The 675-nt window shown below is 53.5% G+C and overlaps 1 long non-coding RNA gene across 2 annotated transcripts in view; it reads left to right on the top strand.

Moving 5' to 3' along the window:
* The first annotated feature begins 7 nt into the window (after window positions 1-7).
* The window catches only part of LOC103620845, a 91,057-nt gene continuing 90,389 nt past the window's right edge, over window positions 8-675 (top strand). For both annotated transcript variants that reach the window (XR_001864448.1, XR_552364.2), the window contains exon 1: window positions 8-351. This is a non-coding gene — a long non-coding RNA (uncharacterized LOC103620845). The remainder of the gene's footprint in view (window positions 352-675) is intronic.

The raw sequence follows: 675 nt of genomic DNA, 5'->3' as shown, positions 1-675 counted from the left end.
AAATACTGGAGCTGTAGATATAGGAGAAAAATCCAAGCTGAGGAGGGACGGGGAGGAGAGAGGGGGGCGCAATTACTTTAGCGGTGCAGTGAAAATGATGAGCAGCAAATGTTGCCTTTTTTCCCTCCTCCTTCTCGTCCCTCCACCCCCCACCCTCCACCCAAAATGCAAGTCTTAGAGGATTTCTCTGTCTCAATGAAGTAATAATAAAGGCGGCTGACCACAGTCTGGGCTAGAGCCAACTGTGCGGGGTGGGAGGAGGGGGTGGAATGGGAGGAATATCCCTGCTCCCAGAGTCCTGAGGAGAAGAGGAAGAGTGGAGGATTGTTGCAGCACAAGTTCTCGCTCTTGGTAACTTGCTTTTGCTCTCCTAGTGGCACCCCTCACCCCCCTCCGTCTCTTTTCTTTCTCTCTATGAAGGGACGGTTTTCACAAGCGAGGAAATGCGCCGCTTTTGTGCAAAGGCAGAGTTTGTTCCTTATTCTAGGGAGCTGACTCTCCTCCCCTCCTAGTGTGCAGCAATGTTATTGCGAGTCAAACTTGTAAGGTGTGTGCTGTCTATGCACGCACTGATCCCTATTGCTGCTTCAACATATCAATTATAGGACCGAGCGCTGCGCAAAGCTCCCCTCCGGGTGCGGCACGCACCGCACCGGCAGCGGCGCGGAGGGGCCC

Source organism: Corvus brachyrhynchos, unplaced genomic scaffold (assembly GCF_000691975.1).
Source record: "Corvus brachyrhynchos isolate BGI_N302 unplaced genomic scaffold, ASM69197v1 scaffold115, whole genome shotgun sequence".
NCBI classification, from domain to species: Eukaryota; Metazoa; Chordata; class Aves; order Passeriformes; family Corvidae; genus Corvus; species Corvus brachyrhynchos.
This window is presented reverse-complemented; position numbering and strand designations above follow the sequence as displayed.